Genomic DNA, 26,131 nt, shown 5'->3' on the forward strand with positions numbered 1-26,131 from the left:
TGGAGTAATAAGCTAGATGACCTTGAGCCTCGGTTTCCCTGACCAGCTCTAGTAAGGTCTGCTCCTGCTTCTCCTAAATGTCTCCCCCAAGAGAAACCCACACCCCAGCAGCAAGTTCCATGTAAGCCACACCCAGAGAAGAAACCAAATAGCCTGTTCGGGCTAGATTAGATTTAGCTGACAGACAATGCTGAGTCTGGATGGGATGTCTGGAACCGTGGCAGCCTTCTTGTCACCCAAGAGGGAAACAAGAGCAAAGAGGAAGGCAGCAACTAACAGTAACCAAGTGGGAAGATGGAACTCACCTAGGGGGTTGATGGTGTCACTGAGCTGCTGATTTAACTGATCCTGGAGCCACCTACATCTACTCTAATGGTAGAAGGTAAGAATTTAAATTTAAGTTCTCCTTAGCCTCTTGATTCTTTAAGCCATGGTAAGTTGGTTTTTCTGTGATTTGCAGCCAAAGACATGTTAACTAATATATTTTTACAGCTTTTTTGAAATATAATAGACAATTAGTTGCCCATATTTACAGTGTTAAATTCGATGAGTTTTGACAGATGCATATACCCATGAAACCATCACCAAAATCAAGACAATGAACATAGCCATTGCCACCAAAGTTTCTTCATGCCCCTTTTTGTGTGGACATGGCTTCCATTTTTCTTGAGCAAACATTAAGGAGTGGAATGGCTGAGTAGTATGCAAGATGTACGTTTAAGTTTTTAAGAAATAGACAATTTTCCAAAGTGGTTGTAACAATTCACATTCCCACCAAGTATGTGAGAGTTCCAGTTGCTCCACATCTTTGCCCACTCTTGGTATGATAGATATTTTAACTTTTAGCCATTGGAGGGAATGTGTAGTGGTATCTTACTGTAGTCTTAATTTACATTTCCCTAATGACTAATGATGTTAAGAAAATTTTATGTGCTTATTTCCATCTAGATCTCTTCTTTTGTATATGTTCAAAACTTTTTGCACATTTTTAATTCGGTTGATTTTTTATGATTGAGTTGGAAGCTGTTTTTTAGTGTATTCTAGAAACAAGAATATACTCCTTTCATTTTAAATTTTTCAAAGTTGTTTTGGCTAGTTTAGATACTTTGTATTTCCACATAAATTTTAAAATCTTTTGCCAGTTATGTGTTTTGCAAATATTTTCTCTAAGTTTATAGCTTCTCTCTTCATCTTTCTGAGTGTCTTTTGAATAGCAAAAGTTTTTAAATTTTAATGAAGTCCAATTTTTTTCTTTTATAATTTTTTAAATAAAATTCTTTAATTTTTTCTTTTATAATTTGTGTCTTATTTTTTAAATCTTTGCCAAATCCAAGGACACTAACATTTTCTCTTATGTTTTCTTATTGAAAGTTTATAGTTTTGACTCATATTCAGGTCTATGATCCATTTTGAGTTAGTTTTGTAAAGAGGGTTGTGGTTCATTGTTTTTTGCATATGGTAACCAATTATTCCAGCACTATTTGTTGAAAATTTTTCTTTTCCTCATTGAATTGCCTAGGTATCTTCGTCAAAGGTAAACTGGCTATGTGTGTGGCTCTATTTCTGAACTCTTCTATACCATTGATCTGTTTATGTGTCTTTACATGAATATCACACTGTCTTAATAACTATAACTTCATAACTAGTCTTGAACTCAGTGTAGATCCTTTAATTTTAACTTTTTCAAAGTTGTTTTGGCTACTCTAGATCGTATGCATTTCCATATAAATTTTTAAATCAACTTGTAAATTTTTACCTGAAAAACTACTGAAATTTTGGGCTTCCCTGGTGGTGCAGTGGTTGAGTCCGCCTGCCGATGCAGGGGACACGGGTTCGTGCCCCAGTCCGGGAAGATCCCACGTGCCGCGGAGCAGCCGGGCCCGTGAGCCATGGCCGCTGAGCCTGCGTGTCCGGAGCCTGTGCTCCGCAACGGGAGAGGCCACAACAGTGAGAGGCCCGCGTACCACAAAACAAAAGGAAAAAAGAAAACTGAAGGAAATGTGGGAAACTATAGTCAGCCTTTGAACAACAGGCTATGGAGATTTGTAATTTCTTTGATAATAGAAACAAATGATGTGAGACCTACCTATCATCACCCAGGCTTTCTTCCTGGAAGCAGTTTCCAGACTTTAGTGAAGGGAAGTGGACTCCAAAGAAGCCTGGCAATCTCATTGAGTTGAGGACAAAAAAGTTGAGTGGCCAAGGCAGCTAGAATCTGCAGGACAAACTTCTGGAGAGGAGAGAGCTATGCAAACATAGTTCCACAAATCTGTAGTGTATATAAAGGAGTCCACAACTCAATAAAAAGTAGTCAAGTACTCCAATTCAAAAATGGGCAAAAAAAAAAAATTTGAACGTGTGCTTTTTTTTTTTAATTTTATTTATTCATCTTTGGCTGTATTGTGTCTTCGTTGCTGTGCACAGGCTTTCTCTAGTTGTGTCGAGCAAGGGCTTCTCATTGCAGTGGCTTCTCTTGTTGTGGAGCATGGGCTCTAGGCGTGCAGGCTTCGGTACTTGTGGCATACGGGCCCAGTAGTTGTGGCTCGCGGGTTCTAGAGTGCAAGCTCAGGAGTTGTGGTGCACGGGCTTAGTTGCTCTGTGGCATGTGGGATCTTCCTGGACCAGGGATCAAACGCATGTCCCCTGCATTGGCAGGCAGATTCTCAACAACTGTGCCACCAGGGAAGTCCCTGAACATACGCTTTACCACAGAAAATAAATGGAATGGCCAATAAGCAAATGAAAAGAAGTTCACCATCATTAGTCATGCAGAAAATGCAAACGAGGCCGTGAGATATTACTACACATCCTACTAAAAATGGCTAAAATTCAAAAGATGGACCATACAAAGTGTTGGAAAGAACATGAAGTAACTGGAACTTTCACACATTGCAGATGGAAATATATAATTTGGAAACTCTTTGGAAAACAATTTGACAGTTTCTGATGAGCTTAAATATACACTTACCATATGACCCAGCAATTCTACCTCTAGACATTTACCCAAGAGAAATTAAAACGTATGTCCACACATTGTACACAAATGATCAAAGCAGCTTTATTTGCAGCAGCCCAAAGCTGGAAACAACACAAATGTTCGTCAACAGGTGAATGAATAAACAAATTGTGGTATGTCCATATGCTGAACCACTACTCAGCACTAAAAAGAATGAACTGTTGGTACACTGCAACATGGACGGATCTCAGAAACATTGGGCTCAATAAAAGAAGCCAGATGCGGACTTCCCTGGTGGCACAGTGGTTGAGAGTCCGCCTGCCGATGCAGGGGACACGGGTTCATGCCCCGGTCCTGGAAGATCGCACATGCCGCGGAGCGGCTGGGCCCGTGAGCCATGGCTGCTGAGCCTGCGCGTCCTGAGCCTGTGCTCCGCAACGGGAGAGGCCACAACAGTGAGAGGCCCACGTACCACAAAAAATAAAAAATAAATAAAAGAAGCCAGACACAACAGTATACACTGTATGATATTCATTTGAAACTCTAGAAAAGACAAATCTATTGCCTAGGACTAGGTAGAGCTATCTGGAGTATGGTACCAGGAAATTTGGAGGTGATAAAAATGTTCTATATAGTGGTTACATGGGTGTATAAATTTGTCAAAACTTGTCGAAAGGAGCCCCCCAAATTGAAGCATTTTAGTGTATATACTAAATCTCAATAAAGATTTTTTTTTCCCAGTTTTGAGGATGGTTAAGCAGCTAATGGGACAGACGGTGGTGGACGTTTCCTTGGTTTTAGCTGTTACAACTGAGGGAAAGAGAAAAATTGGGAGTGGATTGTATTATAATGAGAAAAGAGGCCCTGCTGGTATTTACCTCTGAGGAGGGTTCACTTTTTTTTTTTTTTTTGGCCGCATGTCATGCTTGTTGGACCTTAGTTCCCCACACCAGGGATTGAACCTGGCCCCCGACAGTGAAAGTGCCGAGTCCTAACCACTGGACCACCAGAGAATTCCCAGGCTTCACTCTTTGAGTGGAGGTTAAGCGGTGGCTTAGCTGAAGGCCCAGGTCTGGGATTAACACAGAGGCAGTACTCACAGGTTGGGGCGTGCTGACAACCGCAGCACAATGGCATTTCTGTGTGAGCTCTTCAGAGCTTTCACCCAACTCCATGTGGCCCAAGCGGCCTTGAGAAAAGGGAATTCAGCTGGGGCTTTGCGCTCAAACCAGCCTGGGCCTCCCTCTGCTCTTTCCTGTCTCCTCCAAGAAAGAGGTCGCTTGCTCTGGCCTGGGGTGGGGAGAGTCAAACCACCAAACTTTGGGGCATCACGCATATCCCTCCTTCACAAGAAGGTGGTTTCTTCCACCCCATCCAACTTTACCTGCCCTTTAGATCCCCTTGAACAAATCACTGACCCGACGAGTCTTAATACTTGAACGTCTTACTTTCAAGTCACAGTTTAACTTGGTGCCTCAAAAGAAGTTATAAACACGAGTCTTTAGCTCAGGTGACTTAGGGCCACAGCAGACCCAGGAACTGATGAGCTGAGGAGGCAAAGGGCAGTCTGTCTCCTCCCCCTGCACCGAAAGACAGGAAACAGGCTGTGGGAGGGAGAGGCCTCAGCTCCAGTGCCCCTGGGAGATCCTGCCCCATGGCTTTCAGTGACTTCCTGCTGCAGGTTGGGGGACATCGGCCGCTTCCAGCAGATCCAGACCACTCTTGATTGTGCCCCTGCTCCTAACGGTTTTGCACAACACCCTGCAGAACTTCACCACTGCCATCCCCACCCACCACTGCTGCTCACCTGCCAACACCAACCTCAGCAAGGACAGGGAGCTGGACGCCTGGCTGCCCCGGGAAGGGCAGGGGTGGCCCAAGATCTGCCTCCTCTTCTCCTCCCCCTCAGCAGGGACCATCCTTTCCCAATGGCACAGAGACCAACGGCACAGGGGCCACAGAGCCCTGCACCCACGGCTGGATCTATGACAATAGCACCTTCCCTTCCACCATCGTGACTGACGTGAGGAGACCTGGACCTCCTCCTTCCAACCCCTGTGTCCCCGTCTTACCATCCCCCCCCCACACACACACACACACACAGACTGTGTGAACCTGACCTGAGTTTGTCTGAAGACCCTGGAGCTATGAAGAGCTCTGCCTAAATGCAGGTAAGAGAACAGGGGTTGGAGTTCAGGTCTTCCTGGTAGAGGAGGTTATGGAACTCCTTGCAGAAAGCTACTCCCTGCCCCTCCACCTCCACCAGAGAGAGAGATACTATTACTGGAGTTTGATATTCTACTTTGGTTTCCCTGAGAGGTTGCAATTCCACAGGGTAGGGAGGTGGGGCGGTGGTTCAGAGGAAGCTAGAAAGGAGGCATGCAGATAGTGGAGGGCAAGGAGGGTGTCCCTGAGCAGGGGATTCTGGGCTCAGAGTCCTAGAGACAAAAACAATTTCCTGACTTCATCTAGAAATAGCTCTCGGCAGCTGGGGCCAGGAGATGGAGAGCAGCCAAGGAACTAAGACGGGAAAGAGAACAGGGTTATGGGAGGGTCCTTTCATCTCTAGTGATTTAACACCCCTCCCCCGAAACACACACACAGTCGACTGTAGCGTCTCCCTGGCCTGCTAAGTGGTTCATCCGGCTGAATTCTGCACTTCGTAGCTGTCACATGGATCGTGCTCTTAACATCTGTGCTTGTCAATGATCTTTTGGTTGCAAGGAAGAGAAGCTCTCTCAAGTCAGCTCACGAGAAAAGGGATTTCAGGGAACGCAAGGGCAGGAAACGAAGTGTGTCCAGGCCTCATGGAATCTGGAACCAGGGATGGGAGCACCAGAGACATCCCTATACACTTACTCTGTAACTCTCTCCTCACCCCATTTCATCTGTGTGCCCATTTGCAAGACAACCACTGGTCCCAGCTCTGATCCATTACCCCTCAGATTTAGGGCCTACCACCAACCAGAACACGTCTGTGAATCTTAATTCAGAAAAGGCTTCAACTGGCCCAGCTCAACACACTGGGGAGCAGCCCATCCCCCGCCCAGCAACTGGCTCAGGTGTCCACACTTCATCTAATCACCATGCCAACGGACAATACAGTGGGATTACGTGGTCCCTTGTCCTTTAGTCAGGGCTCTGCAGAAAAGATGCCTTGAGAAGAGGCTGTGGTCGAGCTGAGCCCCCAAACTCGCCTGACGCAGCATCTGTCTGGAAGTGTTAAAAGTGAAGCCACACTTCCCACTAGACAGACCCAAGCTGCAGAAGCAGAAGGTGACAAAGGATGGCTAGTCCTCCCTCTGGGCGTGCAGGCATCATAGGCCATCCCATCCCTGCAGGGTTGGGGAAGAACCTTCTTCATTATTCTCCAGCCTCAACCCAAATCCTGCGACATTCCCCTCCACCCACCTTAACGTGTATGTTATCAAGGCTTCCAATTCTGCTTTTCCATTTCCCTTCTTAGAACTCTACACTCTGCTTTCCAAGTCTGACAATACTCCGGGAACTATCAACCTGGCTGCTGTTCTTCTGTTCAAAACAGCAGGCAGTTTGATCCAAAGCTCAAATTTCTTGCCCTCTGGAACAAAGAATCCGGGTAAGTGTGCACCTTAGCTTTCCTTCTAGATGAAGGCTTGGTAGTAACCTCATCATGTTTGGTTTCAATGACTGACAAAGCCAGATGCACACAGTCTTCCTGAGTTGTGGGGAGATGCCAAGGATAACCCAATCCTCTTCCAACAGGCACTGTGAATAGGGCCATTCTCCACCACCACACATGGACACAGGGCACTAAAAGGTCTATTTCATAAACACAACCGGGATACTTCTTCCTTGGGCCAATAATGCCAAAGGCTGCACCAGAGACCATTTCATTAGGATAATAGGCAGCTTACATGCATAACCTAATGTGAAGCTGGGCCTTCTGAGTTGTGAAGCAAATGAAACGGCTCGCAAGTTATCAGGGGTCGCATAAGCAAGAAGCTTAGTCGCAGTGAAGATACTCCACCCAGACCACAGGGCTGTATCTGGTAGGCACAATGGCACAGGTCACCTGAGAAACATAAGTCTCAGCCTGCTTCTTGGAAAGAACTCCCAAATGGCCCAGTATCCCAAAGGGATACTTCTGCACTCTAAATGCAAAGCAAAAAATAAATACATATAATAAGAAAAAGGTGCTATCTCTGGGTTCCGATAAAAACTCTGTCTGAGCTCTTCTTCTTTTCTTCTGAATTAAGGTATCCTAAGTAGTAACCAGCAGCTTCTATCTGAACTATACTAGTCAAGACTCTTGTTTGCAAGTGGTTGCAATTCAACTCAAGCTAATCTGAGCATGAAGAGCGTGTATAAAGGCTCCCATAAACCAAACCACGAGATGAGCAGAGGCAGGGCTTGCTCTAGGAGCTGTGGGAATCAGGGCCATGCGAGCAGGACCCTTGCTGGCTCTCATCTTTACTTTCCTTTGCATGTTGGGCATGTGACTCTGCCACGGATCCTTCACAATGTGGCCATTGACCATTCTGGACTCACTCCTAATAACTGTCTCTCCGCTTCAACTTTGAAAAATTCTAGGAAAGACTTATTTGCTGGCCTGGGTCAGGTGCCCACCCCTGGGTCCAATGACTGTAGGGCAGGGAGGGCGTGAGTTGTTATGAATGACCAGCCTGAGTCTCCCGTTCACTTCTGTTTTGCAGATGAACAACAGTTACCATTTCACTGCTCTAATTCCTGGTGCCACTGTCATTCAGTTCCTCTTCTTCTTTCCCCCGAGGCCAGTCTCACAGCATCTGTCATTTATCACAGCCTTTATCAAGTTAGCAGTGCAGAGCTTTCCTAGGCAGCAGTTCTCTGAGTCTCCCTCAAATCCACCACTGCCTATTCCTAGACTTTGGTTCCTGTTACTGAGAAAGTAATTCTATATACATGAGGCCCAGGAGCACACAACTATACGGTCCTCAAGTCTCAGGTGCACGTGAAGAGAATATATATAGTAAAAGCCAGTGCTAAACCTACGGTGATGTAAGCCCCACCCAATTGTTGCTTTTACAGATGACAAGCACCTTAGGGCAGAACAGAGGCAGAAAAATTCTGAGTACATATTGTATACTCATTTATCAATTCCTATTCTGGACGACACCCAGATTTCATCACCAGACTGCATACAGATTTTGTTCTCTTTGCACGCCTTGGTTCTTTTTTTTTTTTAACAAATCCTTATTTTTCCATTTTCTCTAAAATCGATACACCTATTTTTTTTAATTTTATTGATGTATAGTTGATATACAATGTTGTGTTAACCTCTGCTGTACGGCAGAGTGATTCAGTTACACGTGTGTATATTCCTTTTCATATTCTTTTCCATGATGGTTTATCACAGGTTATTGAATATCGTTCCCTGTGCTACACAGTAGGACCTTGTTGTTCATCTGTCCTCTATACAATAGTTTGCATCTGCCAATCCCACACTCCCAGTCCGTCCCTCCTCCAGCGCTCCTCTGACCTCTTACCTCTTTCCTACACCTCTTGCTTCTCATCTTTCCATTCCTCAGTTCTGGTCTATCATATCCCTAACTCCACACTACAGTGTGTCCCACATGCATCTCCACGGTAGTATTTCATTCACAAGTTTCCATTAAAGTACTGTTAAAAATGAATTCCCAGTCTGACACAGCCCCAAAATCTTTTTTAAATAAAAATTATATCAGATAACACAGAGAACTACAGAATAGCAGTTATTTGAATAAAACAGCAATAAAGTCCATTGCTCTTCAGAGAAAGTGTTCAAATGCCAACCACCCAAATTTTACATCATATGGTGTGTGCACAGGGTATTAAAAGTCTCACTGTAATAATTAAATTCACAAATAAGGATTTCTCTCCAATCAAATCAAGATTATCAAGTAATTACACTTGAAGGATGAATTCATTTGGATATATATTAACACATCTTAGGGAACATTCCCTAAACGTCCTGGTCATCCCTGCCCCCTTTCCTTTTTCTTCTGTTAACAAAAGAAATGAGTTTTAAAATCCACTCAAAAGTATACAAAAATTCGCTTTTATGTAAAGGAAATACCACACCTATTTGTCATTTTGATTTAAGTCACATCCTTTAAGTCACATCCGTCAGTGTGACTTTTGATTTTAGTATGATTTTCCTGCAGGCTGTGGAGCTGTTTTACTCCACCTAGAAAGGAAGTACTTTTAAAAGGAGAATTTTTTTTCTTATATTCATTAAAAAGAGCAACAAAATTTAAACTATTAGTTGAGGTATTCAATTGCCACTTATTCAGGATTGCAAATAACTACACCCCTCTCAAATTTGCTTATGGAAAGTTAACGGAAGGATGCAAAGGTATTTCACAGAACCCAAGGTCAAGAACTTGAGCCCAGCCTTATGAAAGACTGGGATCAGGTGGTTGAGGAAAACCAGGAGAGCTGAACTCTCTATCTTCACCTCTCGGGCACTAAGATCTCACCTCCACTTCCCTCTGACTAAATTACTGCATTCTTTTCCCCTATGCCCCTCCTTCCCTCCCTTCCCCCATCCCTCCTTCTCCCCTTCCCTCATCTTTTTCTCCCTCTCCCTCTCCCTCTCCCTTTCCCACTCTCTGTCTCATGATTTCTCAGCTCCCCTTCATCATTCCAAACTTGGTCCTCCCACCCCAACTTTGGGTGCCCTTAACCAACCTTGCTTCTCTGAGTCGCTTTTCCAAATTTGTAAGAAAGCGAACCTGGGGACTTCCCTGGTGGTCCTGTGGCTAAGGCGCAGTGCTCCCAATGCTGGGGGCCCCAGGTTCAATCCCTGGTCAGGGAACTAGATCCCACATGCCTCAACTAAGACCCGGCACAGCTAAATAAATAAATATTAAAAAAAAAAAAACTAATTAGCTCTGTCCAGCTCCAGGGTCAGTTTTCTTCAGCTGCACCCAGGGAGGGACAGGTTAAAGAGCCCTGAAAGAGGGTGAGGGGTTAGTGTTCAGAAAAGGGCGAGTAGTCTGAGCTGTCATCCCAAAAGATACCTCTTACATGTTTTGAAATAACTTGAATCATTCTCACTAGGAGAAGATGATGAGGAAGATTGTGTGACTTAGGGAGGCAAGCCCTCCTTATGTGCCTGTCCTAATCCAAGACCCTCAGCCCACCAGGAGAGAGGGCATGGGCTGCTGTGGGGCCGGCCCATCTCTCCTTGACCCCAGTTCTTCCCTCCTCACAGTGGGACCTCTTGTGCACACACAAGACCTTGCCACAGCTGAGTCAGTCCATCATCATGGCAGGAGTACTGGTCGGAAACTTGACGTTGGGGATCATGGCAGACAGGTCAGTGGTGAATAAAGCTGGCTCAAGGAGCAAAGGCATAAGCCCTCTAGGCTGGACACAGAGGGGAGACTGGCATCCCTGAGAATCCAGAGAAGAACACAGGACTGATCCACCCAAGCCTGACCACGTCTGGAAAGTCTGTAGGAATCCCACAACCGTCCATCAGCACTTTCCATGTCTTGCCTCATTTCAATTCCTCCTCACCATACCCTTGTGAAGCCAGCATGAATGGTACTATTAACTGCATTTTACCAATGAGGACGCTTAGGTTCAGGGATGTTGGATAACTTGCCCAAACTGCCTAGAAGGAACCCAAGAAAACGATGTTGTTAATTCTGAGGAGTGGAATTGAAAAGAAGAGAACTTTTCACTTTTCATTACTGTATTATTTGAACTTTAATGATAATTCATTACCTTTATAATTGTATAACGTAAATAGTTAATGTTTACTTTTTTAAAAAGTACAGTCACACAGCTAATAAGTGGCCAAAGCAGGACAAGAATCCGGATTTTCCAACATCCTGAAGAAGTCACCTCCCACCACTCTGCCTTATATGTGACATGTGAGTGTCACAGAAACAAAGACCTAGGAACCAATAACAGCTAGAGACAAGCTCAGATCAGCCACAACTGTGTGCCCATGAGGAGTTATACAAACTCTCTTATACTTGGTTTTTCCATCTATAAAATAGGAGTTATGGTGAGGGTTAAATTAGTAGCTGCAACTCAGTGTTAATACCCTAACCTTGACTATCTTCCAAGACCATAAAAAGATCATGGGATGAATACTAGGAGGCAATTTTCTAAAGAATAATATCTAAAAATATTATAAATGTCACAGCAGACATTTCAGCAGACACAGTCGGCTTTATTATTCATAAAATACAAGCCACAATCATATGCATTTTGCAAAATGATAAGCCTTGCATAGGTTTCCCAGAAATAAAAATCACATAAACCAAGCTCATAGATATAGAGAACAGATAGGTAGTTGCTAGAGGCAGGGAGTCAGGGGTGGGCAAAATGAATGAAAGGGGTCAAAAAGTCCAAATTCCAGTTATAAGCGAAATAAGTCGTGGGAATATAATGTACAGCATGGTGACTCTTACTGTATTGCGTATTTGAAAGTCGCTGAGAGAGTAGATCTTAAGTGTTCTCACCACACACACACACAAATTGTTGTAACTACATGTGGTGGTGTATTTTAAGTAGACTTATTGTGGTGATCATTTCACAATGTATACAAATATAGAATCATTATGTTATAGACCTAAAACTATTATACTGTGGTATGTTGATTATACCTCAATGTTTTTAAAAAAACTCACAAAAGGCTGTCTCCTAACCGGAGTCACCATCGACCAACATTCAAACAATCAACCACACCCCAGAGCAGTAGTTCCCAAACCTTGGGAGCTTGTTAAAAATCAGGTTTCTAGGGCTTCCCTGGTGGCGCAGTGGTTGAGAGTCCGCCTGCCGATGCAGAGGACGCGGGTTCGTGCTCCGGTCCGGGAGGATCCCACATGCTGCGGAGCGTCTGGGCCCGTGAGCCATGGCCGCTGAGCCTGCGCGTCTGGAGCCTGTGCTCCGCATCGGGAGAGGCCACGGCAGTGAAAGGCCCGCGTACCGCTAAAAAAAAAAAAAAAAAAAAAAAAAAAAAATCAGGTTTCTAGGGCTTCCCTGGTGGCGCAGTGGTTGAGAGTCCGCCTGCCGATGCAGGGGATACGGGTTCGTGTCGCGGTCCGGGAGGATCCCACATGCCGCGGAGCAGCTGGGCCCGTGAGCCATGGCCGCTGAGCCTGCGCGTCCGGAGCCTGTGCTCCGCGACGGGAGAGGCCACAACAGTGAGAGGCCCGCGTACCGCAAAAAAAAAAAAAAAAAAAAAATCAGGTTTCTAGCTTACCTTCCAGATATCCAACAGGCCTTAAGTGGGGCTCTGGTATGTGGATTGTTTTCAACACACCCTCTATGATACTGATGAAGGCGCGTGGCTCTCTCCACAGAGGTATGCTGGGATGCGTCAGGACCCTGGACAGCAGCAACCCAAGGATCCTCCCAACACCAGGTCCCCTAGATGCCAGCCCTCACCCAATTATTCCCTATCTCCCATCTCAGCATCTACCTGATGGGCACAGGTGGGCAGCCTTACAAGCAGCTGTTAGATTGCCCAGGGCACCAAGGATGAGACAGCCAGGGACATGGGGCAGGGGAGCAAGCAATGTGCTCTCCAGACCCAGGTTTCCCCTCCTTTCACAGGCTGGGCTGTCAGAAGGTGCTGATCTGGAGCTACCTGCAGTTAGTCTCAGGGACCTGTGCTGCCTTCGCACTCAACTTCCCAACCTACTGCGCGTTCCATTTCCTCTCAGGCATGGCTGTCGGGAGCCAGCAGCACTTCCATGACTTTGAGTGAGAGGGAACCCGGGAGGCCAGGCTCGTGGGGACTCCTCAATCACAGGGGTCCAGTGAACCAGCAGACCTGACAAAGTCAAACCTCAGTTCCTTCCCTGAGTACAAAGTGGAGTCTACCTGTTCCAGCCGATCCTGACCTATCTGGGCCTCTCCTGGAGTAGGCAGTGCCCCGGGCAGAAAAAAAAGATAAGATCATGACCTCTTTGGTAGCTCTGATTACTGGGGGCTGGAATTCATCCTAGATATTTAGGGATCATGGTAAGGATAAACTAAATAAAGCCTCAGAGATTGGAGTAGGGTTGCTTAGAGAAGCCAGTCACACAGGGAGTCTTTAATTCAACATTTCTTTATTCAATACAGTTTTGAAAGGCATTTAATTTGTGTAACATCCTGCACTGGGAATACACAAGTGAACAAGAGCACACTACCTATGACCTCAAAGAGTTAATAGTTGACTGGAGAGAGTGCCAAGCAGTTACAAATTGGTTTACTAAAGGCTAGGATGAGGGCCATCCTGGGTGATGTGGGAGTTCAGAAGTGGAGTGTTCAATCAGGACTTGGGGAGCCAGGAACTCTCCCCAGAAGAGGTGACAGCTAAGCTCAGAACTGAACGAAAAGTGAGACAGAAAGAAAGGAGTAAGGTTCTGGGGCAGAGTTCTAGACAAAAAGAATAGGGATTTCCCTGGCATTCCAGTGGTTAGGAGTCCAAGCTTCCATTGGAGGGGGCCTGGGTTTGATCCCTGGTCAGGGAACTAAGATCCCACAAGCCAAGCAGAGCGGCCAAATAAATTAATTAATTATTTTTAAAAAGAATATACAAGGCCCAGAGGCCAGAGAGCGACCCATTGGAAGAAACGACAGTGGTGCAGAATGGCCTGAGGGTAAGGCTCATTCATCTCTATTTCCCAGGTCAAGCAAAGGGCATGGCACAGAGTCCTCACCTCTAAATAACTGCTGAATTAAAATGAGTTGAAGGAGGTGCAGAGGGAGTGGCTGGAGGCCATTCAAAAGAGGTTTGGGAGAAGTGAGGAAACATGAATGTTGGGGTTGGGGACACTGGATAGGAGAATGCCTGGGAATTCAGAGTCTTCTAGCCCATTCCTTTCTCCACACACACGCGACCTAACCAGAGATCAAACCACCCTTGCTTTACCCTGTGAGGGACCTAGGGGTGCAGAGTAGGACTGCGCTCAAGAGAAGAGCCCTTCTACTCCAATGTGAGGGTCGTCCTCCTTCTGGAAGTGACAACCACCCCCAAATACACACGTACTCACACAGCCCTGACTTCAACCTAAGCTCTGCTCTTCTCCCCAGATCTGGAGTGGCTGCCCACCCATGCCCGGCCAGGTCTGGGCCTCTTATTTGGATTTGTCCCCACTGTAGGCCAGCTCTTCCTGGCTGGCATGGCTTATGCTGTGCCCCACTGGTGCCACCTGCAGCTGTTGGTCTCTCTGCCCCTCTTTGTCATCCTCAACTACTCCAGGTGCGTGGGACCTCAGGGTAGGGTAGAGGGTTCAAAATAAGTCACAGATGGGCATAGCATCTCCTAGAACACCTAGAACACCCACTACCTTCCCCCACTAGGAGTAACCCAAACTTTCCTGCCTGGCACCTTTATCTTATACTGTTTCTGGACTCTTCAGTTCCATGGACTTGTCTGTCTATTCTGGTGCCAATAATATTGTTTAATTCTTAATTCATTTCAGTGTAGCTCATATAAGATTGTCTTCTATGGACAGCTTCTCACTGTGCCCTTTACCAACCTTGAGACAGGACACTGTACTTCGACACATCTCTAAGGAGAAAAATGCCCTAAAAAGTGTCACTAAACATTGTTGGTTTTATGAAGACTCCTTGGGGGATGGAAGAGATGCTTATATCACATACCACACAGCCAAAACACTTAATAGGCATTTCTGTTGTCCCTCAAATCCATTCTTGGGGGCTTCCCTGGTGGCGCAGTGGTTGAGAGTCGGCCTGCCGATGCAGGGGACGCGGGTTCGTGCCCCCGTCCGGGAAGATCCCACATGCCACGGAGCGGCTGGGCCCGTGAGCCATGGCCGCTGAGCCTGCGCGTCTGGAGCCTGTGCTCCGCAACGGGAGAGGCCACAGCAGTGAGAGGCCCGCGTACCGCAAAAAAAAAAAAAAAAAAAAAAAAAATCTATTCTTGGCTAACAGTCACTTATTCTTCTCCTCTTTCTCTCTCCTGATACTTCCTCCACATAACTGCTAAAATCTCCTCCTAGGAATTCATCTCTGGCTGTATATCTGCATACATCACTCAGCAAAGCAAAACTCTTGGCATTAATGAATGCTTCTTTCTTATAATTCATCAGTTGTTACTTAAGCCTCCCCATGAGGAGGGGTCTCTCCAAAACACCCTCTCCCAGTGCAAACAACTAATCAAAGTATGCGCCTATCAAAAGCAGGTCCCTTAGGGCAGGAATTGGAAGGAGGGGAAGAGGACCTATTGCAAGGTAAAAACATTGCTTTCTCCTAGGGGTGTTGGGGAGGAGTCCTGGAATGGAACAATGAGGTCCTAGAGCCAAAAGGTTTCCAGCCAGAAAGGATACAAAGGTCAATCAATTATTTTTTAAGGCAACAAAGGAGAACAAAAACATACAGAAATTAGAACAAATTAAAGACAAAAAGTAAGATGGTATCAATAACTCAAAATATATGTCACAACAATAGATATAAATAGATTAAACCTACCAGTTAAGAGGCAGAGATTGTCCAAGTTGATTTTATTTAAGTCTAGTTCATGAAGTTTACAAGAGACCCATTTAAAATGTTAGACCATGAAAATCTTAAATGTGGAGAAATAGAAAAGGTTATACTAGACAAATGTTAACCAGAAGAAAGTTAGGTAGATATAGAAGCCGAAATAGACTTTAAGACCAAAAAAAGTACAATGGTTAAGAATATGGCTCAGAATTCCCCAGCAGTCCAGTGGTTAGGACTCGGCGCTTTCACTGCTGGGGCCCAGGTTCAATCCCTGGTTGGGGAACTAAGATCCCACAAGCTGCAGGGCATGGCCAAAAAAAAAAACGAATATGGCTCTGGTATAAAAGGTAACTAGTCCAAATGTTCAGTCATCTTATCTATAAAACACAATAATAATAGTACCAGAAACAGATTAAATAGAAAACAAATGTATAAAAAAGAGGGTCAACAAAACAAAAAGTCAATCTTTGAAAATATCAGTGAAATGGACAAATGCCTAGTAATAATAATAAAAAAAATCAAAAACTGGACACGAATAAATATTAGGAATTAAAAAAAACTGAACTATAGATCTAGAGAAATTAAGATGCAAAAATTAATTAAGTAATTAAAGATGCAAAAAACTATAAACCAGTCTATACTGATAAATTTTTTTTTTTTTTTTTGGCTGCATTGGGGTCCTCGTTGTGGCTCAGGCTTCTCTCTAGTTGTGGCGTGTGGGTTTTCTCTCTCTGGTTGGGCCACACAGGCTCCAGAGCATGTGGGCTCTGCAGTTTGCAGCATGCAGGCTCCCTCACTGAGGCGCGTTAGCTCAGTAGTTGAGGCTGTGAGCTTAGTTGCCCCATGGCATGTGGGATTCTAGTTCCCCAACCAAGGATGGAACCCGCGTTCCTTGCATTGGAAAGCAGATTCTTTACCACTGGACCACCAGGGAAGTCCTGATAAATTTTAAATTTAGATGAAATTGACAAATTCCTAAAAAAAATAATATAGGAAAACTGATTCTAGAATAAATAAAAATTCTGGGGGCTTCCCTGGTGGCACAGTGGTTGAGAGTCCACCTGCTGATGCAGGGGACACAGGTTCGTGCCCCGGTCCGGGAAGATCCCACATGCCACGGAGCGGCTGGGCCCGTGAGCCATGGCCGCTGAGCCTGCGCGTCCGGAGCCTGTGCTCTGCAACGGGAGAGGCCACAACAGTGAGAGGCCCACGTACCGCAAAAAAAAAAGAAAAAGAAAAAGAAAAAAAAAATTCTGAAGAGTAAACTTTAAAATCTTGCCTCAAAGAAAACACCAGACCCAGATATTAATACAGGTGAGTTCCACCACACTTTTAAGGAACAAATCTTCCAACGTTATACAAACGCTTCCCCAAAAAAGAGAAAAAGGGAAATTATGCCAAATACATTCTGTGAGGTCAGGTGATCCTGAAACCAAAAGAGGATAGTTGTGAAATAAAATTACAGGCCAATATTACTCATAAACAGATAAAAAATCTTAAACAAAATATTAGAAAAATGAATCCAGTGATGTATAAAAAATGATAATACATTATGACCAAGGAGAGCTGACTCAGGAAAGCAAGGATAGTTTTACTTTAGAAAATATATTAATATCACAAAAATTAAAATATATTAATATAGATCTATTAATCTATATTAATAGATTATCATCCCAATAAAAACAAAAAATATTTAATAAAAATTAGCATCCATTAAAAATAGTCTTAGTAAAACAACGATAGAAGGAAATTTAAGTTGATATGGAACATCTACCAAAAATCCACAGCAAATATTATTTCTTGATGGTGAAACATTAGAAGCACTGTCTCTTTTTTTTTTTTGTATTTTTTTAAATTTATTTTATTTATTTTTGGCTGCGTTGGGTCTTCGTTGCTGCGCGCGGGCTTTCTCTAGTTGCGGAAAGCGGGGATTACTCTTCGTTGCGGTGCATGGGCTTCTCATTGCAGTGGCTTCTCTTGTTGCACAGCACAGGCTCTAGGGTGTATGGGCTTCAGTAGTTGTGGCACACGGGCTCAGTAGTTGTGGTTCGCAGGCTCTAGAGCGCAGGCTCAGTAGTTGTGGTGCACGGGCTTAGTTGCTCCGCAGCATGTGGGATCTTCCCGGGCCAAGGCTCGAACCCGTGTCCCCTGCATTGGCAGGCGGATTCTTAACCACTGCACCACCAGGGAAGCCCTAGAAACATTCTCTTTAAACTTGGGAATAAGACCAATGTGCCTGCTGTCTCCTCTATTCAACATTATCCTGGAGAGTGTGGTCAATGCCTAGGATAAGAATAACAAATAACAGAAATAGGACTGGAAAGGAAAAATCAAAACTACCACTATTTAGAGAGGATATAACTGTCTGTATATAAAATAGATAACTAATAAGAACCTACTGTATAGCACAGGGAACGCTACTCAATACTCTGTAATGACCTATGTGGGAAAAGAATCCAAAAAAGAGTGGATCTATATATAGGTATAACTTTACTGATTCACTTTGCTGTACAGCAGAAACTAACACAACATTGTAAATCAACAGCACTCCAATAAAAATTAATTTTAAAAATCTATATAAAAATCTAGAATTATTAGAAATAGTAAAGTTGGCAAGGTGGCTAGATACAAGGTCAATAAACAAAAGATCAACTGCATTCTCTACTCTTCTAAAAATTAGACTTTTTTCAAGAAAATTTTTAAATTATATTAAAAGGTATTAAAGAAAATGTAAATAAATGTATTATGTGCATGGAGAGGAAATCTCATAATATGTCAACTCATAATTGACATAAGATGATATTAAAATGTTAGTGATTCCAAGATTGATTTATAAATTCAATGCAATTTTGATCAAAATCCCAATAGATAGGACTTCCCTGGTGGCGCAGTGGTTAAGAGTCCGCCTGCCGATGCAGGGGACACGGGTTCGTGCCCCGGTCCGGGAAGATCCCACATGCCGCGGAGCGGCTGGGCCCGTGAGCCATGGCCGCTGAGCCTGCGCGTCCGGAGCCTGTGCTCCGCAACGGGAGAGGCCACAACAGTGAGAGGCCAGCGTACCGAAAAAAAAAAAAAAAAAAAAAATCCCGATAGATATTTTCAAGAAACTAGCAAGCAAATTCTAAAATGTATATAAAAGTGCTGTGGACCAAGTATAACCAAGGTACTTTTTTAAAAAGGACAGAGGGGAAGGACTTGCCCTACCAGAAATCAAGGCATATTATAAACTCTTATTATAAAATTGTAGTAATTAAGATAGTGGATGCTGGAGCAGGAAAGAACAAATTGTCCAGTGGAAAGGAACAGTAAGCTCCAAAACAGACCTACACGTAGGAAAACTTGCAGAGGAAGCACTGCAGATGATAGGATAAAACGTGGCCTATTTAACAAATAGTACCAGGACATCTACTAACCCATTTGGGAAATAAATAAAATGCAGTCATATTTCAACCTTAAAGAAAAGTTAATTTCTGCTGAAGAGGGGAGGATTTCTGAAGACATAAAAAAAGGCTAACCAAAAAAGGCACATTGATAAAGTTTTCTATGTTGGATTTTTTTTTAATCCTGGTCATTTGTTTCACTATAAACAAGGTGAAAAGAGAAAAAGAAGGCATTTACAGGGATTTGTATGCAGACTTTATAAAGAACTTCTGGAAATCTATTAGTAAAAAAGGACTTCTATTTCCATTAAAATAAAAAAATAACATTGACAATAACCCCCCAAAAGTATAAAGTATTTTTAAATATCCTTAAAGTATTTTTAAATGTCCACCAAAGAGCTGGAATAAAAGTCAGGGAAAACTAGGCCAACCATCTAAGGGAAATTGGGAGCCCAGAGAGTTAAGCAGAGCACCTGAACAAACACTATACATAATGAAGAAAGTCATGTGCATTCGCTTTGATCTTAGACTCAACTGTTTAACACAGTACTGGGGGTCCTGGACAGCACAGCTCTACTGGGAAGGAAATAAGCAATTTAAAAGACAAGCGTTTAAAACATCATTATTTAGAGAGTATATGATCATTGACCTAGATAAACCAATAAAATCAATAAGCAATTAAAACTAATAAAAGAGTTCAGCAGGATGCTGGATACAAAATCAAATTACCAAAATGTCAATAGCAATAACCTAGAAGCAATAATCTAGAGAAATAATCCAGAAAATAACATAGAAAATCTTTGAAAATGAAGACACCATTCAGGATAACACCAAAAGCTAGATATTATCAGGAAATTAACAGAGGACAGCCAAGACTTCCATGGAGAAAATTTCTGAAACATTTTTAAGATCACAAAGATTATTTTAGTAAGTGGAGAGACATTCCACACTCTTGTTTAGAATGACATAATAAAGATGTCCATCCTCTCGAAGTTAACTCTTAGAAATTTATAGAAATTCAACAGAATCTAATCAGAATTTCAATTAGATCATTTTTTAGGAACTCCAAAAACTTACTCTAAAATTTATAGGGACGAAAAAAGACCACAATTGCTAGTCAATTCTGAAACAGAAAAGCAAAGAAGAGAGTCTCACTGTACCATCTATTAAGACATACAACAAAGCCATGGCTTTCTTGGTGCAAGAAGAGACAAGCAGAATTGAAGAGAGGGCTTGGAGATAGACAGATGGAGATGCAGACGCAGATGGAGATGGAGATGGAGGGGAGCAGGGAGCGGGGAAAGGAGGGGGAAAGAAAGGGAGAGGGAGGAAGAGGAAGAGAGAAACATGGTAGCTATATCAATTTCATTATATCAAAAAGGACTTCTGCTTAGTGAAGGACACAATGGACAAATTTAAAAGACAGAGCGGAATTCCCTGGCGGTCCAGTGGTTAGGACTCGGCGCTTTCACTGCCAGGTTCCAGGTTCAATCCCTGGTCAGGAAACAGAGTGCTGAGTGAAATGAGAAATAGAATGATCTATTACCTCTACCATTTAGGTAAGTTAAAATATTTGCACACAAAACAATACACATTTTACAAGAACATATACAAATAAAAAATGCAGGGACTTCCCTGGTGGAGCAATGATTAAGAATCCGCCTGCCAGTGCAGGGGACACGGGTTTGAGCCCTGGTCCGGGAAGATCCCACATGCCTTGGAGCAACTAAGCCCGTGCACCACAACTACTGAACCCGTGTGCCGCAACTACTGAAGTCCACGTGCTTAGAGCCCGTGCTCCGCAACAAGAGAAGCCACCGCAATGAGAAGCCCGTGCACCACAACCAAGAGTAGACCCCGCTCGCCACAACTAGAGAAAGCCCACATGCAGCAGCAAAGACCCAATACAGCTAAATAAATAAATAAATAAATAAACCTACCTTAAAAAAAAATGCACATCAAACACAATAGAATGGTTGACTTTGGCAAGGAGGGGATTAGGAGTGGGTAATGATAATAAAAGGAGTAAACAATTAAGGGGGGGGAATAAGGGAGCCTTTCAAGGGCAAATGATAATAGAGGGTGAGGGTCATGAACTGAGAGTTATGAGTAACTCAACCCTCTGCCTCTGAGATCCAAAAAAAAAGTAGAAAAAGAGAGTGACTGGGTAGCTTTAGATAAGATGATCAGGGTAGGTCTCCTTGGTAAAGATCAAAGGTAAACACTAAGGAATAAATGAGGAAACAAAGGGATAGGGCACAAGATAAGAACTTGGTAGGCAAGGAGCAATCATGTAGGGATTTAGAAGGAGGTCAGATTTTATTCTAGCATGATGAGATATCACAGGATGTTTTTAAGCAGAGGGTGAAAACATCTGAGTTACAGTTTTAAAGATCACTTTGGCTTCCTCATGGAGAATAGGCTGGGGATAGAAGGGCCGAGAGTGAAAATGGGAAAACCAGTCAGGAGGCTACTGCAATAGTACTGTCAAGAGGTGAAAATGGGGACTTCCCTGGCAGTCCAATGGTTAAGACTTTGCCTTCCAATGCAGGGAGTGCGGGTTCAATCCCTAATCGGGGAGCTAAGATCCCACATGCCTCGTGGCCAAAAACAAAACAAAACATAAACCAGAAACAATATTGTAACAAATTCAATAAAAGACTTTTAAAAGGGTCCACATCTGGGCGTCCCTGGTGGCACAGTGGTTAAGAATCCGCCTGCCAACGCAGGGGACACGGGTTCGAGCCCTGGTCTGGGAAGATCGTACATGTCGCGGATCAACTAAGCCCGTGCGCTACAACTACTGAGCCTGGGCTCTGGAGCCCACGAGCCACGACTACTGAAGCCCGCGCACCTAGAGCCCATGCTCTGCGACGAGAAGCCACCGCAACGAGAAGCCCGCGCACTGCGACGAAGAATAGCTCTCGCTCACCGCAACTAGAGAAAGCCCACGCCCAGCAACAAAGACCCAACGCAGCCAAAAATAAATAAAAATAAAATAAATAAATTTTTTTAAAAAATGGTCCACATCCAAAAAAAATCTTTAAAACAATAAATAGAGGTGAAAATGGCTTCGCATGAACTGGAGGGCAGTGGTTGTAGAGATGGAGAAGAGGAACTGATTCTGAATGTGTTCTGGAAGAAAAGCCAACCAAATTCATATTTTGGATGTGGGGAAATAAGGGAACAGGAGGTATCGGGGATAATTACAGATACTTGAGCTTGAGCAACTGAGTGGTTAGAAGTGCCCTGTGCCAGGATGGGGAAATCTGAGCAACGACTTGGAGGTAGAAACGAAAAGTTCTTGGCCATCTACAATTTGAGGGGCCCTTTGGACATCCAAATTAAGGTGTTAAGTAGGAAGCTAGATATAGCATCTGGAGCTTGGGGGAGAGGTTGGTTGGGGACATGTTCAGTTATACAGCAGGTTCAAACTGGAACTGGAACCCAGGCTTCCTGGTTCCAAAACCATTTGCTTCCAACTTTCCTCTTAGCCAAGGTAAGTGCAAGCATTTGGCCGTGTACGGAATGTGAAAAAAGAAAACACCATTGGCAGGCAGAGTTAGGGCACCCACAAGCCTCACCGGCCTCACCAAGGTGCTCTTCCTCTCCACAGGCAGAGAGGTCTGAGTGTGACAACCACCTTGGCCAACATAGGCAGCATTCTGAGCCCACTGGTGGGCATGACCTCTGAGCTCTACCCTTCCCTGCCTCTCTTCATCTATGGAGCGGTCCTTGTGGCTGCCTGCCCCATCCCTGTTCTCCTGCCAGAGACTCTGGGGCTGCCACTGCCCAACACACTGCAGGACGTGGAAAGAAGGTACGCTGCCCGCTCCCCTCCCCTCCCTACACTCAGAGCTATAAGGCCCTCACAAATCCTTGATCCAGCCCCATTAAACAAAAAAAGGCCAGACCCAGGGGAGAGCAGGGACTTACCTGGGGTCATTCAGCTGGACTCTGGTGAAGCCACAGCCAGAATCCAGGCTTCCTGCTTCCTTTGGCTCCTGGTCCTGTTCTCACAGATAGGCTGAGTCCCCTAGAATCCTTTCTGGGACTCTTGGAAATAGTGGGAGATTTGGGCATAAAATGGGACAGCTGAGCACAAACATCTAAAAAGCATCCCCCATCTCTACTCCCACACCCTGCTTCTCCTTCCCCCGTAGGTGGAAAGAGAAATCGGGGCACATGCAGCAGAGCAGCAGATGGTCCCACTCCAGTCCTCCTGAGAAGTGAGAAGGGGCAGAGAGTGGCCAGAGCCCCTGCATCTCCTGTACGTCCACACCAAGTGGAGGAATGGAGAAATGGCAGGCAGGGGAAGACGGGAGGGACCTCTACTAGACCTGTGGTTCCAGGGAATACTTCCCCTGGGCCCCCCACTCCTAGCCAGATCCACCCTACCATTTCATTAAAAGTAGCTATGCACAACTTCTCCCACTGTTTCCACAGAGGCCGCTCCACTTCAGCTAACTCTCTGACCAAAAACTCATGCAGCGATCGTCTATGTAGAAAATCCAATGGAATCTACACAAATGCTACCACAATGAAAACAAATTTAGCAAGGTTGTGGGCTGTCAGATCAATATTTTTAAAGAATTGCATTTCTAGGATTTCCCTGGCGGCACAATGGTTAAGAATCCGCCTGCCAATGCAGGGGACATGGGTTCAAGCCTTGGCCCTGGAAGATCCCACATGCCGTGGAGCACCTAAGCCCGTGCACCACAACTACTGAGCCTGCGCTCTAGAGCCCACGAGCCACAACTTCTGAGCTCACGTGCCACAACTACTGAAGCCCGTGCACCTAGAGCCTGTGCTCCGCAACAAGAGAAGCCACTGCAATGAGAAGTCCACGCACCACGACGAAGAGTAGCCCCCGCTCACCGCAACTAGAGAAAAGCCTGCGCGCAGCAAGGACCCAACACAGCCAAACATAAATAAATAAAATAAATAAATTTATTTAAAAAAAAAAAAAAACAGCGAGAGAGAAACCACCGCAATGAGAAGCCCACGCACCAAAACAGAGTAGCCCCCGCTCGCCGCAACTAGAGAAAAGCCTGCACGCAGCAGCGAAGATCCAACACGGCCAAACATAAATAAATAAATACATTTTTTTAAAAAAAGAATTGTATTTCTATATACTAGCAATAAACAACCGGAATTTGAAATTTTAAAAAGAATACCATTTACAGTAGCATCAAAAATGTGAAATCTATGGGGCTTCCCTGGTGGCGCAGTGGTTGAGAGTCTGCCTGCCGATGCAGGGGACACGGGTTCGTGCCCCGGTCCGGGAAGATCCCACATGCCGCGGAGCAGCAGGGCACGTGAGCCATGGCCGCTGAGCCTGCGCGTCCGGAGCCTGTGCTCCGCAACGGGAGAGGCCGCAACCGTGAGAGGCTCGCGCACCGCAAAAAAAAAAAAAAAAAGTGAAATCTATGAAGACAGTAAAAACATCAGTGGTTGCTCAAGGCTCAGAGGGAGGGAAGAAGGATGAATAGGAGGGACACGGGGGATTTTTAGGGCAGGAAAACTATCCTATATGACACTATAATGTCATTATATGTGCCAAAATGCTTGATAAGCTACAAGGTAAGTAGTAGTATTATCCTTAGGCTGAGGAAGGTCGTGAGACACAGCGAAGAAACAACGGAGTCCCCACTTGGACTCAGTTGACTTGACAGCAGAAATCATGTGTGTACACACACACACACACACACACACACACACACACACACACACACACACCGCGCTCCCACGTTTCTCACCAGTTTTCTCTGCTCCCTTCACGGCTTTCTTTTAGTTACACTGAAAACCTTTATGCCTCTTGCTTCCCCCACCTCCCTATTCAGTCTTTCCTGGAAGCAGAGAAGGGACTAAAATGAACGCAGCCAATCAGGAGGCTGTGAAACTCTTCCCCCTCCCTGAGGCAGATGCTAACATCTGGAAACAAAGGAGAAAAGAAGAAAGGGGAGAAGAATGCTGAAGCAGGCTAGTCTCAGCCCTCCAGGCCGGATCCTGGCTGCTGGAGCAGTGTGCCTCTTACACCTGGGCTCTTGTCCAGGAAGTTCAGCCTCCCAACTCATCCAAGCTTTCCTGCTGGACTCCAGGCGCTTCTCCTCCTCTTCTCCGCCTCCAGTGAGCCTTGGGTTGGCACTGATGAGGCCCAAGAAGGCAAAACACAGCAAGAGGAGTCACTGAGGTCTGGTCTCATCCCTCCATCCCTCAGGCCCTTCTTCCTCCTCAGCCTCTGCCTGCCTCTCCCGGGATGGCAGGAACCGGTACTGATGGCACTGGGGAGACCACGTGAAAGAGGGATGGAGGATGGCATGATCTGCAGTCCAGAAGAGAACCCAGGATTCCTGGTCCTTGTACCCGTTCTGGGCTGGGGGTGGAGGCGATGAGGGGCTCTGGCAGCGGCTGCAGAGAGGCAGGAGCGGGTGGACGCGAGCTGTGGCTGCCCAGCCCGGAAAGCTAACAGTTCATCCATGCTCAGCTGCCTACCCAAGGCCTGCTCTGGCTCCTTCCTGAGCTGATGGGACTCTACACTGGCCCAGGAAGCCTGCCTCCTGCCGCATCCACAGACAGGCACCTATTGCCCCAGCCCCAGGGAGGGGCGGAGGAGGGCCCGTGCGACCTGTACCTGGCTCTGAAGCTGCTGGCGGAAATGTGCAACCGCGCATCGAAACCGCAGGTACCCGCCGGAATCCCACTGGTTCTGGTCTCTGATTCTACGGACGCTTAGCCTTGGCCCTGCCCCGACCCCGGCTTCTGGCCCCACCCCCTCATCCTACCAACCCAGCCTTCAGAGCCTCAGCTGCGTCTCCGGCCCTGGCCCCGCCTCTCGGCCTTGGCGCTGCCCCTGAGACCTGGCCCCAGGTTCGAGCTCGAGCTCGAGGCCTCATCACCTGGTCCCACCTCCCAGCTCCTTCACCTGCCGCACTCCTCCCTTCCTGGCCGGATGACTGGTTCCGGACCGTCCTCACCTGAGTGAGCCAGGTGAGTGCCCCTTCCCCCACGCAGCCCCGCCCCTGTGCCATGCCCCACCCCTCTCTGGACTTTACCTGCCTCCCAACCCAAACTGCACCACCACCAACGCAGGGTTTCTCTCCATTATCTCACTAATCCTCCGGGGTTCCTGCGGGACAAGACCTGCTACCCGCATTTTACAAACCAGGAAAGTCCTGTCCAGTCCCTGGGCCGGGTCTCTGCACCTCTTTTTCTCCCTGGGCCTTCCCAGTGGTATCCATGTCCAGTTCATCCTCCCAGAAGGATTTTGAGTCCAGAGCTGGGACTAGGATGAAAGGCACTTGGACTCACCTCTCCTGCCTCACCCTGCCCCTGTTTT

At 45.5% G+C, this 26,131-nt stretch overlaps 1 pseudogene; it reads left to right on the plus strand.

The window, feature by feature from the left end:
- The first annotated feature begins 4,610 nt into the window (after nucleotides 1-4,610).
- Nucleotides 4,611-25,777, plus strand: LOC132526112 (solute carrier family 22 member 6-like; annotated as a pseudogene).
- Nucleotides 25,778-26,131: the final 354 nt, after the last annotated feature.

This window comes from Lagenorhynchus albirostris, chromosome 9 (assembly GCF_949774975.1).
Source record: "Lagenorhynchus albirostris chromosome 9, mLagAlb1.1, whole genome shotgun sequence".
NCBI classification, from domain to species: domain Eukaryota; kingdom Metazoa; phylum Chordata; class Mammalia; order Artiodactyla; family Delphinidae; genus Lagenorhynchus; species Lagenorhynchus albirostris.